General features: G+C 38.7%; 1 long non-coding RNA gene across 1 annotated transcript; it reads left to right on the top strand.

Annotated features, from left to right (window-relative positions):
- The first annotated feature begins 1,512 nt into the window (after nt 1-1,512).
- Nucleotides 1,513-16,485, top strand: LOC104652734 (uncharacterized). The gene is made up of 3 exons (XR_746021.3): nt 1,513-1,572; nt 8,456-8,675; nt 15,270-16,485. It is a non-coding gene; the product is annotated as an uncharacterized LOC104652734 (long non-coding RNA).
- Nucleotides 16,486-18,932: the final 2,447 nt, after the last annotated feature.

Raw genomic sequence — 18,932 nt, 5'->3', positions numbered from 1 at the left:
GGGGCATTATTCGCATCCACTACAATGCAGCTGAGGCTTCTAGAGATTTGAAGCATCTCACCTGCACAACCACACATGTGGCCTTAAGTCAGAGAGGATCAACCCTCAGTTTGTCCACTTGTCCCTAATTATTGTAGTTTCTCATGGTAATTAAATTTGAAATATGTTAGTTTATTCATCAAACCCACTGTATGAGAAAGGTCAGATATGTGGGACAGCACCTAAACAATACCCAACTGAATGGGATACAATTCTTATTCAATTAATAAAAGGTTGTTTGAGTGCCTGGTGTATGTAAAAACACACAGTATGAAAGTTGTTTCCTGGCCTCACAGTTGCCAGTAGAGCAGGAAAATAGATGAAATTGGACGATGTTAAACTTCTCTTCCGGGGTCCACAAAGGGCGTGGTTTCAAAGGCAAGAACTTCCCAGGGGCCATAGCTTCACTCACCTCCCCATCCAGGAACTAGAGTTCTTTGTCTAACTTTTGTGCGCTCAGGAAAGGTAGACTGCCAGGTGAGCTTCCTTTGATTAGAAAGCCCACCAAAAGCCTTGGAAGGAGGAGCTTTATTGCAAGCCAGGCAGCCAATCAGATATCAAAGTCAAAGATCAATCACTCCAGCGGAAGTTTAAGGGAACTCCTCTTATGGAACAAGAACTTGAATGAGGCCAGAGTAACTCCAAGATTAAAAGTCCCCCTGCCCCTTACCTGTGTGGACTTCATCTCTGGATCCCCTTCCACAACAGTGTGGAGACTCGCTTGCTGGCGCTCTCTCTCTCTCTCTCTCTCTCTCTCTCTCTCTCTCTCTAATAAATCGCTTTTCTGCAAAGCTCTTTGGTCCAATATTTACTTGAACAATATCAGCACCACTAGGGTCTCCTACCCATTCTTGGGTGAGTGAGAACCCAAGGACCTGGAAAAAACATCTGATTGGGAACAGTGAGTGAGCACCTTTTGGGATGCCCCTGCAACCTGCTTCTGTCCCCTGGGTTACAAAATGAGATTAACCATCATACCACAGTGCACTTAGAAGGCATTTCGATGCCAGTGAAGAATTTGTTTTTGCTTCTCCTAGCAGCCATATCAGGAAGGTAGCTAGAATGCTTGGAAGAAAAAATTCAAATGATCTACCCTGGGCAATGGTGAATTCCTGCCAATTTGAAGATATAGGAATATCATGTGCATCACAACATTCAGAATGGTTACTCTAGCAGCATGAAAATCCATGAAGGAAACTCTTTAAGACTCAGGGAATCCAAATAGAAAGTTTTCACAAAAGATTGACATAAAGTGACAAGTTCTTGGATTATGGTTGTGATTTTTTTTTTTTAAATTGGAAAAGCATGTTCTATTTAGAAGAAACATTAAAGTCTCCTTTCCTCCTGGTTGGCTGTAGTTGCAGCTTTGTGTGGAGAGTAACACTTAGTAAATCTTTACTTTTTTACTGTACTATAAATGAACATTCATACATAGCTTGTTTTTCAGCCCTTTTTAATTAGAGTCAGAATAGGAGAATGGGTATCTCAGGCTGTTAGTAATTTGATATAGAACTTTTCACCTCTGGGTCAGTGGTATATGAAACACATTTACATATTTTTAAGTGGATTTATTGCTCTTGAAGGGAGCCCAGTTGTAATCCTTGACACCAGAACACTTTATTGCCAGAAAGCCCACAGGCGTTGAAAACATTGATCAGGAAGTAACACAGAGAACGGGTTCAATTTCAACAGCTTTTCACTGTTTGGCTTCCCTTACAAGATCTTCTTAAATTGTTTTAATTAATCCTAGTTATGATTCTATTCTTAAAGGCTGATACCTATCTGATGACAAATTGGATATGGATCAATAAGATGGGCTTATTTCAATTTAGAGTATGAGCTATCTGGTTGCTTAAAAATAATTATCCATATCTGAAAAAGCAAGGAATTTACTACAGTATTCACTTTATACTAGGGGGAAAAAGGAGTGATTGATAAAAGTTGTGTTACAAATTTCAGTAATAGGACTATGGCATTTACAATTAGAAAATAATAGTGCTGATTACATTGATGTTAGCATCAAGGAATTAGACATTTTCTGGATGTGCATGCCCATTTAACACCCCTTGAAATGACCAGAATGGATTCAACCCTGTCCAATTCCTCAGCTTCCAAGGCAACACATCCATGGCAACAAGTAAGCATCATTACAGTTTCTCAATTGTGGGGAAAAAAAAAAAAATCTTAACTCTCTTTAACCCAAGCACATTTTAGGCAATGTAAAAATACAAGAAAAAAAATTCAGTTTTATCATCATTGATTTTATATATATATATATACACACACACACACATACTCTGTCAGATATATTACTAGAAGATGGGGATATAATAATTAGTAAAACAAATTACCTGTGTCTTAGCTTGAAGTACTCTGCATAAACTGGAAAAAGAGCTTGCATGCAGACCATTTATTATGAATAAGAACCCAAGGGACAGGAATGAGAGAGAGAATGAAATGCAGGAGAGAAAGCCACACTAAACATGAATAGATCGGCCACCACTATAGGCAAATGGTGTTCCAACCTGCCAGACTCTCTAAGGAAGCTTATGAAACATATCTTAGAATTATTAACCTGAAAGATAGAAGGGAGATGATTTTTTTCTGTGGGCGCTGGCTCTCCAGCTGTCAAGTCTAACCTAATGGACGTGAACTTCCCCACACTAAGTTGTGTGATTGGCATAGACATGCCATGCAGCAGCATCAGGGAGGCCTTGTGGAGCCTGAGAAGGACCCTGTCAGGTTCACCTGTGTGAGCTTGGCCAGCACCTATGCTGGACTGCATGCTGCAGCCGACTGGTGGCACAGATGGGGCTGAGAAGACACAAAAGGGAGGCCTGTGGTACACTCTGCCCTTAGAGTACTCAATAGTCAATGCATTCCAAAAAGATATACTTTCTCTGAAAGAAAAAGTTAAAGACGTGCATCCTTTTAGAATTATTATATAAAGTAGATAGGTACAGATTAAATATATGAACTTTGGAGTCAGATAAATTGTGGTTTGAACATTGTTGGTAATTATTACTCTTTGTGCAGCCTAGATCAACTCATTTAGCATTTTTTCATCAGTAAAAAGGAGGGTGGGATATGGTAAAATCATTTCTCTTCTATGCACCAATTGTGAATATTAAATGAGATTATGTATAGCACTTAGTGCATTGTTGTGCATAGGTGTCATATCACAAACAAAATTTTAGAGGTGAAGATTGGCAGTCTTCCTATTTTCTTACTCCTATCCATATTTATGCATCAAATGATGCCATGAAGCATAACACATTTTTAATGATTTAAGGATTCCTAAGATAGAAATAAGGCTTCTCATAGTGCTGAGAACTGAAAAAAGGAAAGCTATATTTTGTCTCAAGTTTATCAGAGTTCAAAATAGAAATTGTTTTAAGCTTCATTTCAATTCATAAAGTTCCCCTAAATTCTATTTTCTGAGAAGCTAGCAGATGATTTGGTTTCCTAATTGTTAAACTAACTTTTTAAAATTTAAGAAAAAAAAAAATGAGTGTTTGGCTAAGCTGTTTCTTGAAACATCAGTGACCTGAATGCACAGTCTTTACAAGCTAAGAATTCCCTGAAGCTTGATAGGAACATTGAGATCTTAACCTACACAACAGAACAGCAGGATCAGGCAAGTCACTGTGCTGAGATCCCACTTGGGGCCAGATTTTAATAGCTGACAATTCATAATGGATTGACAAAAGCAAAACATCATTAACTTGAATCTACAAAGCCGACATTTCCATAGGCAAATAGGAGCTAGCACATATGTGCCTGTGTACAAGTCTCATTGCTTGTTTAGTTGTCTGTGTGTCCTTTCCTTTGTCTTTAAGATCCCAGTGGACAGGAACCATGTCTAACAACCCACTTTGCAAAACAACAGGTGCACAGATTGAGGCCTCACTAAATGTTTTCTATGATAATGACGATGATATGGTTGCTCTTCTCTCTCATGTAAGGGTAAGGTCTACAGTCTAAAGTCAGCAACCAGGAGTAAAAAGATAGTCATGAATGATACATTTGAACAATGGAACATGAAAGTTACCATATATTTATGTAACAAGGATGGACTAAACTGACCCTAAGGGTGTGATCACCAGAAAGAGCACTCACTCCAATTTTCTGTATTTTACTTTAAGTTCATAATATCGATGCTTATAAAAGATGTTTTCTTCATTGCAAGCTAGATAACCCTTTTGTATTTATTCTGAGAATAATGGGGTTGTGAATTTTCCTTTTTAGTATAAATCTGCTTGGTTCAGTAAAATTTCATACAAGAAATTATAGCAACAGACTGCCAGCCTGATTCTAGCTCATAGGAAAGTGATTTAACCTTTCTACTATTAAATTCTAACTGAATAATTGTAACCTATCTTACAGACTTGTTGCGTAGATCAGATGAGATCAAACAAGATAATATAAAGTGCTATAAAAATTTAAGCTACTGTTACCCTGAAAACATATCCTTTGGGCTGGGCTTACGTGACTTTAGAAAATAGCCAATTATGCTATTTCCTTTATGAAAATATAATCTTGGACCTACTGTTCAGCATGCCTGTGTGAACACACTACAAGGACCCACAGCCTCTTAAGATTCCTCACTCTACATTCTTTTTCGTTGTTCCCCAGGGATCTGTCCTTCTTGGCTTGTCTTTCCTTTTCTGCTGTGTATACAAATGATGTGTGTTAAGATCAAGGAGTGGACACCTGGTTTGCTCTCAGAGTTCCATCACTCACTCATAAAGATTTTGCTTTGGGCACTGCAGCTGGCATTCTTTTCTTTCTCTTCCTTGCTGCCGAAGTTACACAGGAAAGAATAATGAAGGCTTAAACTCTCCAATCCTGCTTCCTATCTACCTCGCATCCTCCTGTTACCAAAGGGGAAACACATGTTTTTCAAACTCAATTTTTGCTGATGAAAATTTTGTTCAGTTTCACAGCTTGACTTTAGAATTTTCCCAAGTGATGGTAAATTTCATTCCCTTGCCAAACAAGGAAATAACCTGCAAGCATGTTTGGAAGAAAAACTTAGCAATCCCCCTGAAGCTTTAGTATCAGATAAATAGAAGAAAGAAAACAAAATTGTTATGCCAGCCTCTCTGTCATTCAAAATACTGATATGTTTAAGCATTGGAAATTTGGGGAAAATATTTAACCTCGGTTAATAGAATATATTAAGTTACTAACCTGTAAAACTTGAAGTATATAGATATTTATAGTAATCGTAGCATTTGAACTCTGAAAAGACAAAGAAGTGAAGCTTACACATGGCTCAATGTTTAATGCATATTTGGTGAATCAATCATAGTTAGAGGCAATGCTCACTTAGATTTTCTTCCTGTTGTCGTACATTATACTGTTTTGTTTAGAACATTCATTTAAAAAATAACTTATCTTTCCTTATGAAAACTTAACTTCTCTTATTTCCTTGATGGTTAACTAAACTACTATAATTCTAAGTTCTTTTTTTATTTTCTTAGTTTATCATGGCCCAGATAAAAACCCTTTCTATAGGTCACTGCCATTAAAGGTGTGATAAAAATAAATGACTTGTAACAGGTAGAGAAAACATGAACCAGGAGGGGTAGGCGGCAATCCTATTTTCCAGCAGTGCTACGGAAAGCCTCCATGTTCTTTTGGGTTTTATTTCTGTGTTCAGTTCCCACCAAGTTATCCTGCTCCCAACCCCATCTCCATCCTCCTGCCTGCGTGTTACAGGCTGACACTGAAATAGATAAGAGGCAGAAGAGACCTTCCCTCCCTGGGAAGGGTTTTGGAAGTTAGCTAGTTTATTTAATCCCCAGGCAAACCTGCAGTCAAGTTAATCAGAATGAGAGGAAACAGCTTCCTACATATGAGCAAGGACTGTGAGAAATTGTTTTTCTGGGTGTTTTATAGCCAAAAGCCTTCAAGGGTATGGAAGAGCTCTCCAATCAGGGGCACAAATATTCAAGGAGAGCTTGTTTGTTTTATGGTTATTTTTATCCCACAATAAACAGTTTAAATTTGCAGACTATACTTTTTGACTATAAAGTGGGGTTATTTCTCAAGATGCTGGTGCTTTCCCCTAACAGATGGAATAAATAGAAGAAAATGCTGAGAGTACACCACTGAAGTTCTGATTTATTCAATCATTAACAAAAAGAAGTGCAATTTCAACGATAATAGAATGAAAACCCAACTGTTTCTGCTCTCCTTCTGAAAACTTGTTTTCTATGGAGAATGCTGCTCTTAGGAAAACACCTATTTAAACCTCAGCAATGTATAATCTTAACTTCAGGCAGCATGGTTGTATAGGTTTGGTAATTTGTAATACCTCTGCAACTAGGGATAAAATATTAACTTTCAATAATATAAGCAGTATCTGCAGTATAAATACTAAAAATATTACATTCTCTCCCAGGAAAGATATTTTATAAAAAAGACTGCACTTGGTTTTAAATGCTTCTCTAGGCAGTTGCTTTGTAGGCTTGTTAGAGGAAACACAATATATGTACAACCTTTGGAGACACGGCACTAAGCAGACAACCGGTCGGTCCAGTATGTCTTTCTTAGGACACAAACAAGAAGGTGGGGGAAAAAAGCATTTAAGTGCAACAACAGCCTCAGGGAGGACACTTCCATGTTGGAAACCACACTAAATGCTTCTTGGAAAAACTGCTTGAATGTAATGAAATCAAATAAAACATTGCTGTAAGTCTGTAAGAAAAGCAAAAAAAAAAAAAAAAAAAAACCTAAAATTAAAAAAAATCCATGACATACACATATGTATAAAAAAATCTATGATATACACATGTGAGCACACACCCATGCATATACACAGGGCATGTAAGAACATAAAACATTTATCTGTGTATTTTGCCTATCACACACAAAAAAACTGTAGGATATAAAGGTTTCAACATATTTGTGCATAAACTTTTTAAAGATTTTGAAGTCCTTGAGCTGGAGTTTCGCTCTGTCATTAACCAATGTTGTGACCTTGGCTTACTCATTTATTTAAATCCTAAGATTATTTTTGCAGAATTTGGTAATTAGACTTCTAAATGCTCTGTAAGGAAGTTCTTTCCAGTTCCAAAACACTGTAATTTTAAGGTTTTCCTTTCATTTCTTTTGTTTTCAATTTTTTTTTTCTTTTAGGTTTATTATTAATAAAAAATCAACACAGAATTATGTTTGCAATATGCAATCACTTATATTTAGCTGAGGAGAGATGTTTACGGCAGAAACCCTTCAGTTTCTTCCTTTGTTATTTTTGGTTTACATCAGATGAAAAGCTCCCCAGTAGCAAGGTGGCAGTTAAAATCTTATGGAGCCTAAAATGAAAATGAAATTAAGTCATTTTAGAAGACACCCGATTTAATAGATTCTCCTATTCACTGATTGCTCTCCCTCTTCTTTTATCTCTACCCTAGCTCAATTCTTAAAATCTTGAATATGAATGGAACTTGGTGATAGTCTTCCCAGGAGTTTTAACAAAGCTATGTATAGGAATGGTCTGGTTGAACATTTCTAAATCTGTATATTCTGAAAGTGGATGTGGCTTTTCCTGTCCTAATCATGTAAGCAGACTGCAACATTACCGCTCAAACCAACAAGGTCTTTTAAAATGTGCTGCCCGTTTCCTTTTTCAGTCTGCCGAATAGCTGCAGTTATTTTTAAACCTCTTTGGTTCTCTATGCATACACAGTATCATGCCTATCTCTTAGTGCAGGTGTGTGTTTTGTTGCGGTTTGTTTACAATTGGCAGGGCTTGATTGTAAAAGTCCTGTATTATGAATAAACCAATGCCTGAAATGAAGTGGAACCTTGATTTATTTGGGTAGGACTGTTTTCCAGTACTGTAAAGCATATTCTGGTGTTCGTTTACCTTTGCATTCTTTTTGAGCCACCGGCACTGAGGCTGACGAATGGGAATCAAATGAAGTGTGCTAAGTGCTTCTGCTGGAGGGTTTCAGCTCCCCACTTACCGGGGTGTGATTTATCTCTGCAATACATCATGCAACTTATTTTCCTTTACTTATTTTATTTAGTGTTGTCACAAATAATATCAATTGGCCATTGCCTATGAACCCTAAACAGTAGTAAATTAATGAAATAAGCTGCATGCACAAAACTCATCTGTCCCCATTTTGATTAGAGCCTCTTTGGTTGCACCAAGCTGTTTACTATAGATGAACTTCATTTATTAAACAAGCAGCATCATGAGTTCTTGGTAAATCGTTATGCACAGTATTTGCCGTGATTTTAATGAAACACTTAAAGCTGACTCTTTTATATCTCAATCACTAACAGTATTTTATGCCTGTGAAATAGGTATTTTGAGTCATCTTGTGACTTCTGTCTGACTAACTCCATCTGAAGTAGTTGTCTATTTATGGAAAGAGGTGTCCTTTATCTTTGTTTCTAGGGAAGACAGTAGAGGCCAGGAAAGGGCAAGAAGCCCTTATTTCCCATAAGGGCTTCTTGTCACCAGCACTATGGTTGAAGTCCCCTAACAGCACAGAGCAGCTGGTCACTGCTTGGCCCAGGCATTCCCGTGCCTTCCTGCTACACTTGCGTATCAAGAAGCATTTCAGACCACAGGAATGCAGGATTGCAAGGGGCCAATTTACCTTGAATTTGAAAAGGTGGATTTCACAAAGCCAACGGGTTTTTTAAAAAAAACAATCAGAATCATTCAGATAGATGATGCTGGGGTTTCTTTGTGGCTTTAGCAAACCTGGGCAAGCCAAACATATTCCAGAAAAGCACTGCAAGGTAGATAAAAGCTGTGAATCAGAAGCAGAGAAAACATAAGTGACTTAAGTGACTTTGATATGAAACAAGCTTCTGCTCACTGCGGAAACTGCCACAAAAACGGGAGAAGTGGTGAGGGGCACAATATGGGAAACATGGATCCAGAGGCTGCCGTGAGAGGTGCTGACCATTTAACTTCTGTGAAGGGCGGAGGAACAAAGCTGAAGGACAGAAAAATCATGGTGGATGAGATAAGAACATTCCGGAGAAGTATCTATATGAGAGTAAAGCAGAATAAAAATTGGAAACATTTGGAAGAGCTTGTCTTTTTCCAGAGCTTAAATGAAGGTGGGTGGTGGTGATGTAACGCAGAATCGTCCTACACGTCTTTGCTAAGAACATATGTCCTCCTCGTGAATCCACTGCAATCAATAGCCAATAAAAAAAAAAGTGTGAGGCAATCGTAGAAATGCTTAGTGTTAAAGTTAAAAGCATATTCAATATTCCTGTTTTACTAAAGAATTTTATGCATGCCAGTACCTCAAACTCTCACATGTTTTCAAAGAAATTTAGAGCCCTAAAGTACAAGAGCTTACAAACTGGAAATGAGAAAATTTAGATATCGCAGTCCCACAGATTTTGTTAATGATGTTTCCTGAGAGTTACTTTATAATTTTTTCAGTATATAGTTACAGTTGAAATCTAATTTGCTGGTACAAGTTCTTTATTTTAAATGAAAATTAAAGAGTTCATTGAAACAATCTAATTAGAGCATTGAAGGATGGAAGGAAGAAAGGAAGGAAGGAGGGAGAGGAGGAAGGGAGGGAAAGAAGGAAGGGAAGAAAAGGAAGGGAGAGAGGAAGGAAGGAAGGAAGGAAGAGAGGGAGGGAGGGAGAGAGGGAAGGTGTTTTCCCTCCAGGTCCACAAGGGGGCATAGTTTAAAGGGCAAGAACTTCCTAGTGCCACGCCCCCCCTTCCCATCTCTCTCCATCTGGGAGATTTAAGGGTTTATGTTTGAATTTTGCGGGCGTGGGAAGAAACTAAGAATCAATCACTCCAGCGGAAGTTCTAAGGAACTCCTTTCATTGGCCTGGGGTCTTAGAGAACATGGGGGTTCCTCCCAGGTTAAAAGTCCCCGTCTTCCACATCCCTTCAGATTCCAAATGTTTGGGTCCCCTTCCACAAACACTCCCTTCGTGGAAGCTGTTTTTCTCTCTCCTGGATTTTCCCCCTGGAGGCCCCTTCCACACTCTCTCATGGAAGCCTGTCTTTCCCTCTTAAACTCCATCTCTCTCTGTGTTCCCTTCCACTCAGTATGGAAGCTGCTTTCCTCTCCTGGATTCCATCTTTCTGGATTCGCTCAGTGTGAGGATTAGCTGTTTCTTTCTCTCTCCTTCTCCTGTTTCTCTCTCTTTAAATAAATCACTTTCAACAAACACTTTTGAATCCAGCATTTACTGTACGCTGTGCCATGGTCTCCTCTCTCATTCTTGAGAGGGCAGTAGGCCAAGAACCTGGAGAAACACCCTCTCAGGGGAGCTAAAGGCACCCGGAACCCCAATACTGAGGGAGGGAGGGAGGGAGGAAGGAGGAAGGAAGAGGGGAAGGAAGGAAGGAAATGGAAGGGAGGAAGGGAGGGAGGGAGGGAGATAGGCATCCACACCATCTTGAGTTGGGGCTGGGTAAAATAAGGCTGAGACCTACTGGGCTGCATTCCCAGGAAGTCAGGCATTCTTAAACGTAGGATGAGATAGGAGGTCAACACAAGATACAGGTTACAAAGACCCTGCTGATAGAACAGGATGTGGTAAAGAAACTGGCCAAAACCCAAAACTCAGATGGCAACAAAAGTGGCCTATGGTCATCATCACTGCTCATTATATGCTAATTATAACGCATTAGCAGGCAAAAAGACACTCCCACCAGACCATGACAGTCTACATGGCAGTATCCAGAAGTTACCCTGTACAGTGTGAAAGCAGGAGGAACCCTCAGTTTTGGAAATTGCCTACCTCTTTCCCAGAAAACTCAGGAATAATCCACCCCTTGTTTAGCATATAATCAAGAAATAACTATAAGTGTACTCAGTCGGTCAGTTCATACTGCTGCTCTGCCTATGGAGTAGTCATTCGTTTCTTTACTTCTCTAATAAACTTGTTTTCCCTCTATTCTATGGACTTACCTCAAATTCTTGTGGAAGAAGGAAGGAATAAAGGAGGGAAGGAAGGAGGGAAAGAAAGGAGGGAAGGAGGGAGGAAAGGAGGGAGGGAGGGTTACCAGAGGAGTAAAACTACAGCCAAATTCCTTGGTTCCCATACTGGGAGTCAAACACAGGCTGCTTGTGTGAAAACGAGGAGTCCTTACCACTAGGCCACCACTGCAGGTGAAGCTTAGGTTCTTGATCTTCCTAACCCCGGAAGAATGGGGAAAGGGGCCCCAGAGGCACGATAAGTTTTACCGTTCAAATAGAACTCATGGACCCAAAGAGTGTGTGCGAAAGTTTAGATTATTAGGCAGAGTGAAAAGACAGCTCCCATGCTTTCATGGAAGGGGATCCAGAAAAAGGATACCGTCTAGGCAGCTACGCTGGAGTTTTTACACTTGAGTTATTCCCTCCCCATTCATGTTCTCATCCAATGAGAGGAGTTCTTTCAAACATCCTCTGGATTGACTAATCTTCGACTCTGTTACCAGATTGGCTACTTGTTTTATAACCCTGAGTCACAGAGCTCCCTCCTCCAAGAGCCAGCGTGGGAAATTCAGAGACAAAGGGCCCTACCTGGCATGTCTGGGTGGGAAGGTGAAACAAAGAGCTCTACCTGGGCTGCAGCAGGAAAATGAACAAAGAGCCCTAGCTGGGTGGGGGGCGAGGAAGAACTGGAGAATTCCTGCACTTTAAACAATGCTCCCCCCGCCCAACAGGGGACCCTGGGAAGTCTAACACAGTCCCAGGGAAGGAAGGGACCGAGGGAGGGAGGGAGGGGAAAAAAACTTGCAGTTCCTGTATGTATATATTATTATTATTACTGATTTTTTTATGCTTATTATATAACATGTAAATATCATGCAACATTTACTTTGAGATAAAAGGAGCTGGAAAATGTTAAATAAAACACATTCTGCTCAGCATGTCCAAAGGTGAGTTTCACGACAAAAATGCTACCTTGGTCAAAAGTGTTTTGAAAACAACTGCTACCCTAAATACTTCCTTCATATTCACAGTTGCACACTAATAGAGGTTATGAGGAGTCCTGCAGTAAAGAAAGTGTTTGAGTTTGTTTTAACTTGCATTTCAAAAATATGTTTGACTAGGGTAATTTTTTTTTTCATATAACAGCTATTAAACTATGTACTAGTGCTCCATTGAACATACCTTGGGAAACGCTGCTCTCACAACTTCTATATACCTCACCCACAAAGTCTAACTCTTTTAAAGATTATACATAGAAAAATATGTCCATGGGTAGAACTACCCATAAGAAAAGTAAGGTTTGTGAAGGAAATTCTAAACTCTGGAGTCTTCATACATGACCAGTGAAGGAATAAAATCTCATTCTGGGAGTTTCCAAACTCCCAATGTTCTATTTTTTCTGTAACTGAACTTGAAATTAGAAACTCAGTCTTTAAAATGCAGTGCCATCATATTTTTAAAAACCCTATAGATAGGACACTTATATTTAGCAATGCTCTTTTTCCCATTTTTGAAGTTGTAAACATGACTGAAAGCCAAAAATACCAGTTCCTGCTCAACAACTTTCTTTGTTATCTGAATTCCACATCTTCTCTACCAATCAAATTGCTGAAATCTTGCTCTAAAATTAGCAATTTTATTCTGATTATTTCTCAGCTTCATTTCCCTTGATCTCTTCGGGGCATTTGATAGTGTTGATTTGTTGAATGTGTTCTTGCCCAGGGCCTCTGTATCACACCATCCTAATTCTCCTTCCACCTCTCCAATTACTCTTGGTCACTGCTTCCTGATCTAGTAACTTCACTGTTTCCATCATAACACAAGGCCAGGTTCTAATCAGATGTTTGTTTCCTTTCATGTTCTTTTTCTAGAGCCCACTCCTCATGTTTTTCAGTGGTCATCTCTAAAAATATGCTTGCCCAATGTGTGGTTCTCTAGCTCAGGAGCTATCCCTGTTTTTCCAAGCATATCAGAATATTTTCTCTCAAATAACCCTCTGACATATCCAATTTAAGAAGTTAACACTAAACTTGCCATGTATTCTAAATCAGTCTCATTTTTAATCATGACCTTATTGTTCTATGTAGTAACACCATTTTTTCACTCAACATGTAAGTTTAAGTTGCAACTTATATTTTAATGTAAGTTAAGGGAAACTCAAAATGTAAGTTTTTCTAATGCTTTTTAGTCTATGAATTTCTTAGCATATGCCATTACCGTGCTAAGCACTACAGTTACAAAGTCACGTGACCTTCAAGAACCTCGTGATTTAACCTAAGAAATAGAAATATAAACACAAAATCAAAATAAGTTTAATGTTACAAGTGCAATATGTATCAGTTGTATTGGAAAGAGAAAAGAGAGAGCTCAGAGAAGCACAGGGAGGGGACAATGTTAGAAAAGGCTTCATAGGAAAGGCAGCATTTGAGATGTGTCTTGAAAGATGAGTTGAAGGCCATATGAGGCGTAATAGAAAGAGAAATCTATTCCAAGCTGTAAATATTTATGTTGTTTAAAGGGATGGGTAGAATTTTGGTGTGTCTTTGTGGGGCACAGAGTTTATAAAACTCGTTTAGGTTTAGAAGATCTACTAGGAGATGAGGCAGGAAAGATTTTTGAACCTAGTTTACTATCAACTTTGAATAACTTGCTAAGGAGTTTGGACTTGACTCCCTGAAAAGTAGGGGAGGTACCAGAATTTGAGCAGAAGTACATAATCATGTCTCTCTCTTAGAATGATCATGCTGACAGTAAAGAAGAGGGAAAGAGCAAATGTGATAGAGGTCATAAAAATAGGCTGAAATAGGCTGGTCTGCTATCTAGCTTTCCTGACTCCAACTTCTTAATTCCAATACTCCTGGGTGACTTTATGACACTTGATTATGTGTGTGAGTGCACAACACACACATACACACACACCAAACTCAAAATGATTTCAGTAACTATAGTTTTTTTTTTTTTTAACAACAAAATAAAAGTCTTTTGCCTTATTTTCTGTGTCCCTTAGATTTACTGAAGGATAGGTTTCTCACATAGGCAAAGCTATCCTCTCCCAAAGGCCTGCTTTTTTGTTTTTTGTTGACATCCCCCAACTTCTGATCATATGGGCATACCATAGTCATTCCAACTGAACTCTGCACTTCTTTGCCTTGATCCTCTTCCATGGTCTGTCTGCTCCTTTCCTCTTCATTTATATAGATCAGGCCAATTTTTCAATCCCAAGTTCAAATCCATTCCTCTCCCATGAAGCGTTCTCTGATTCTCTTGTCCTGTTCTCACTGATATATATACATATATCAGGGAGGTATATATATACTTTTTTTTCCCCGGCTCTTTAATGTGTTCTGGATCCTGCAATTCATGCATTATCTTTTTCTGTTTCTTACTTTTATATCTTGGACTAATTTCAAATAAATGTTTTGTTTCTTGAAGCCTAGAACTAACTATGTGCTTATTACACCCCTGGGTTTCTTACTTGTTTTGAAAATAATCAACATTCTGAAATCAAGACTTACTTTAGAATTTTTTTTATATTGGTCTCAATGAAAGAATCTGCAACAAGCAAAAAGTGTCCAAATTTGTTGAGCATAGGCCAGGCACAGTGGCTTACACCTGTAATCCAAGGACTTTGGGAGGCTGAGACAGGTAGATCGCTTGAGCTCAGGAGTTAAATGCCAGCCTGGGCAACATGACAAAACCTCATCTCTACAAAAAATTAAAAAATTAACCTTATGTAGTGGCATGCACCTGTAATCTCAGCTCCTTGGGAGGCTAAGGTGAGAGGATTGCTTGAGCCCAGGAGGCAGAGGATGCAATGAGCCAAGATCTTGCCACTGCACACCAGCCTGTGTGACAGAGCTAGATACTCTCTCAAAAAATACAAATGAAAATTATTGAGCACTTAAGTGAAAAGCACTGTGCTAGATGCATCTATGTGTAAGCCTTATCATACCACTATGTGTCATTACTATGATTGTTATTAATATAATCATCATCACTGCCATATCAATATAAGGAAAGCAAGTTAGAAATATACTAAGCAGTTGTTCAAGGTCACTCATTCATCCAATCAACACATTTTTATTGAGTTTTTATAATCCCCCAGGCATGGTTCTAAGTATGAGGGCAAAAGTAATTGTGGTTTTTACATTGTTGTAATTTGCTGTTTAATATTGGAATACATTCTTAAATAAATGTGGTTAGGTTATACATCATTTTAATGGGCATTTCTCACTTTATTTTTTTTTTTTTGCTAATGACTTATTACTTGCTGTTTATTTTACGTTTATTTTAGATGATGGCAATGATGTTAGACAAAAATCAAATTCTAGTGATTTTCTTATTTGAGTTCAAAATGGGTTGTAAAGCAGCGGAGACAACTGGCAAAAGCAACAAAGCATTTGGTGCAGGAACTGCTAATGAATATGCAGTGCAGTGGTGGTTCAAGAAGTTTTGCAAAAGAGAGGAGAGCTTTGAAGATGAGGAACGTTGTGGCCGGCTATCAGAAGTTGACAATGATCAATTGAGAGCAACCATGAAAGCTGATCCTCTTACAACTACATGAGATGTTGCCAAGGAACTAAATGTTGACCATTCTATAGTTGTGTGTCATTTGAAGCCAACTGGAAAGTTGAAAAAGCTTGGTAAGTGGATTCCTCATGAGCCAAGTGAAATTTTGTTTAAAATGTCATTTTGAAGTGTCATCTTCTCTTATTCTATGCAACATAAACAAATCATTTTTCAATCAGATTGTTACATGCAATGCAAAGTGGATTTTATATGATGACCAGTGATGACTGGCTCAGTGGCTAGACCAAGAAGCTCCAAAGCACTTCCAGAAGCCAAACTTACACCAAAAAAAATGGTCATGGTCACCATTTGGTAGTCTGCTGCTGTTATGATACACTAGTGCTTTCTGAATCCTGGCAAAACCATTACATTTGAGAAGTATGCTCAGCAAATCAATGAGATACACTGAAAACTTCAACAACTGCACTCAGCATTGGTCAACAGAAAGGGCACAATTCTTCTCAACAACGCATGACCACATGTCACACAATCAATGCTTCAAAAGTTGAACGAATTGTGCTCTGAAGTTTTGCCTCATCCACCATATTCACCTACCTCTTACCAACCGACTACCACTTCTTCAAGCATCTCCACAACTTTTTGCAAGGAAAACATTTCCACAACCAGAATGCAGAAAGTGCTTTCCAAGAGCTCACTGAGTCCTGAAGCACGGATTTATATGCTGCAGGAATAAACGAACTTATTTTTCATTGGCAAAAATTTGTTGATTGTAATGGTTCCTATTTTGATTAATAAAGATGTGCCTGAACCTAGTTATAATGATTTCAAATTCACAATCAGAAACTGCAATTACTTTTGCACCACCCTAATATGAGGAAGTAATAGTTGAACAGAATAGTTCTTTCTTGGCAGTCGGGCATTTTGCCTGGGGAGAAAGATCATTAAAAATGTAAACATTTCAATAAAACTATTTAAACAAATGACGTTGTAACAACGTCTGATAGAGCAATACATGCTGCTGAAACGGGAAAGGTTCCCCTGTCCCCCTCGAATGGAGGGCGATGGGGGTGTGGCTCACTTCCGCTGCTCAAACCTCTAGGGGAGCATAGAGATGGGCAGGCTGTGGGGCTCTGACCCCAGCAGTGTCTAGGGGTGAATGTGTACGCTCCTGAAGCCCCAGTGGGCGTGTGTTACAGGGTGTTCTTTTAGTTTGCTATCTATAGGCTGCTTGTGTTAACCAGCTCGATTAGACCTTATACCTTACAGCAAGGACAGAGGGCTTTCTGTATCCTGGGTTCTTGCCTTGGTGTACCAGACAAATCAGATCACACGTAGGCTTGGAGAATAAATGTAAAGTTTTATTGAGTGGAAGTAGCTGTCAGCGAAAGGGAAGCCAGTAGGGAGATGGTCTTCCCCTGGAGTTGGCTGCTTGGGGCCGCTGGCTGTCCTGTGACTTCGCCAGCCAAACTCCACCTTGTCCGGCTCATTGATGTTCTGCTAGGCGGCCGGGTCTTGGTGTGCTCTTCCATAGGTGTGCTCCGCTGTACATCCTCTCAATGTCAAGCCACTTGTCTTTTTCTGCCGATGTGTTCCTCTCACTATCCAGCAGCTTCTGTTTCTGCCTTGCTAGGGTTTCAAGTTTTTATAGGCCCAGGATGAGGGTATGGTGGGCCAGGGTGGTCTTGGAAAATGCAACATTTGGGCGCAAAGGCAGAAACACCTCTCCTCACCTAGGCCACTGGGAGTGGAATCCTAGCCAGGGACCACACCCTCCTCTACCTAACACTTCCCTTCCCTGCTTCCCTGTCATTTAAAGGGACTACGCCCTTCCCTTACTAGCACTCTTGTATCACTATAAAAGTAAAACAATGTAAAAGCTTGGAGTGCAATGAGCAGTAAACGTTGACCTAGGATGGAAGCGAGGCTCTAGATCCTCTGCAATAGCCCCTGTTATTGATCAGTCTCAGGTACAACTGGGAGATCACAATTCAACACATAACAAAAGCATCTTTACTACTGGCATTTGAGGCCTCCAGTAATCACTCCTTACGTACATAATCTAAAGTAACTCAAGTCTTCTCAACATCAAATTTGCGTTCGAATCAAAAGAGTCTACTTATCTTTACTTAAAATGTACTCACTACGACTTTGTGCCGTGCTCACGCTATTCCTTTAGCATGTGTGCACACTCACTTGGGTGCACAGACACACATGCTTCCTTTTTATTTCAATGCAAGTTCAATGTATTCTACAAAACATTCCCTGTTTATTAGAGTAAGAGTTACATCTTCAGTTTTGCTTGTAATTTTTATCACATACGCTGTGATTCTGAACAATCTATAAACATGTGTTGACATAACAGAATCTATCTGAGCTCTAGGCCCTGAAAAGAATAAAAAGAAACCAATATGCTAATATTTCAGAAACTGAAGAACTGTAAAGTTGGGACTAGTTTTTTGTTGTGTCTGCATTGACAATGATTTTTACAATTAAAGTGTAAAATCTGGAAAAAAAATTAAATGTATTGAACCTACTGGTTAAGAAAACATATTGAGGGTAAATACAAATATAATTTGCCTGGCATTAGACTTTGGAGAATTTACTAACGTTAGATTCAAGATAGAAAATATATTGAGGATAAATACAAATGTAATCGGAATGGCATTAGACTTTGGGGAATTTAATAACATTAAATTCAAGATATCTAATTTTTTGTGTATTACTATCATTTAATTTTTATATCCTCCAATTCCAAAAATAAAGAAAGAAATAAATTTGAATGTTTAGTCACATTATTTCAGCCATTAATTATAATATACAGTTGACCCTTCATATCCACAGGAGATTGGCTTCTGAACCCCTGAGGATACCAAAATCTGTGGATGCTCAAATCTCTGAAATAAAGTGGCATAGTATTTGCATATAACCTATGTATATCCTCTTATATACTTTAAATCATCTCTAGATTACTTATAATACCTAAAACAAGGTAAATGCTATGTAAATAATTGCTATACTATATTGTTTGCTCATTTGTATTTTTTAAATCATATTATTTTTCACAGCTTTTTTTCCCCCCGCAAATATCTTTCATCTTCTGATGGTTGAATCTGAGAGTGCAGAACCAGCACCTATGGAGGGCTGACTGTACATTTAAAAGTGGTGGCTCAGTTGTGGTGAAGAGACTTCTTTGTAAATAAAATGAAGCAGGTGTATTGATCTTTAAAGTGAAGAAAACCTGTTTGAGAAAAGCAAAATGCCTAGAATTCATATGACATTTGCACCATCTCAAACTAAAGCTCAAGTGACCTTGCCAATATTATTTATTCTGAAAAATCACACAGAATAACAAATAACTTCTCAATAAAAAAATAATATTCCTTCTAGTTCCAACAACAATAGAGTCAGAAACAGGACTTGACTAAAA

This window comes from Saimiri boliviensis, chromosome 11 (genome assembly GCF_048565385.1).
Source record: "Saimiri boliviensis isolate mSaiBol1 chromosome 11, mSaiBol1.pri, whole genome shotgun sequence".
Taxonomy (NCBI): Eukaryota; Metazoa; Chordata; class Mammalia; order Primates; family Cebidae; genus Saimiri; species Saimiri boliviensis.
Note: the sequence above shows the minus strand (reverse complement) of the source record. Positions and strands in the feature narration are given on the sequence as shown.